This window comes from Anneissia japonica, unplaced genomic scaffold, assembly GCF_011630105.1.
Source record: "Anneissia japonica isolate Jap-2015-1 unplaced genomic scaffold, ASM1163010v1 scaffold288002_len170804_cov185, whole genome shotgun sequence".
Classification (NCBI taxonomy): Eukaryota; Metazoa; Echinodermata; class Crinoidea; order Comatulida; family Comatulidae; genus Anneissia; species Anneissia japonica.
The window spans coordinates 10284-11363 of NW_022758553.1; positions in this window are offsets into that span (position 1 = coordinate 10284).

Below are 1080 nucleotides of genomic sequence, written 5' to 3' on the forward strand. Positions count from 1 at the left end.
GGAATGTTATGTAAAAGTAAGGGCTCCTTGGCTTGATGTGACTTTAGGGCATTACATACCTGGCAGGATGACACAAACTTGTTTATGTCATCGCACATTGATCTCCAATAGACAATTTCCTGTGCTCTACGTTTTGTAGCTTCTATTCCAGGATGTCCTTTGTGTAGTATTTGTGTATATGATGACTGGAGAGAGGTAGGAATTATGCTGTTATGTCCTTTCATAACTATCCATTGTCTACTGAGAGTTCATCTCTGAAAGTAAAATAACTTCGTTTTTCTGAAGGCACGACTTTGGAGTTTTTGGCCATCCCTTAAATATTGTGTTAATTAACATCTGTAGAGTGCGATCCTCTTTCGTTGCACTTCGCAGCTCTTCCTGTTTAGCATCAGAGATGTGCGATACTTCCATGACTTCATACAGATAATCATCATCACCAGTATCTGTAGTAGGTGCTCGTGATAAGGTGTCTGCCAAATATAGCTCAGCACCTTTCTTGTATACCAACTCAAAGTGGTATCTTTGTAACTGCATTAATAATTTCTGCAGACGAGCTGGCGCTTTGTGGAGTGGCTTCTTCACAATGGTTATCAGTGGTTGGTGGTCTGTTTGTATGGTTATTTGTTTCCCATATATGTACTGATGGAATTTCTTTGTTGCAAACACAATGCTTGCGCTGTTCGGTTTCTGTCACTGTTCGTGAGGCAAATGCTATTGGTTTAACATTTTGGAGGCATGCACAGCCTAAAACATACTTGGATGCATCGCATGTAAGGGTTATGTGTTTGGTCACATCGTAATATGCAAGGACTGGTGGGCTTGTTATTATACTTTTAAGCTTCTCAAAAGATTCCTGCTGATGTGGTTGCCAACACTATTGCGTGTCTTTGTGTAACAACTGCCTTAAGGGTGCTGCTACTTCACTAAAGTTCTCTATGAATTTCGAAAAATAGTTTGGCATACCAAGAAAACGGCTTAAAGCTTGTGTATCCTTTGGAGCTGGCATCTGCCATATAGCCTTTATCTTCTCAGGATCAGGTTTTATACCATTGTCGGTTAGAAGGTGTCCAACATAGGACA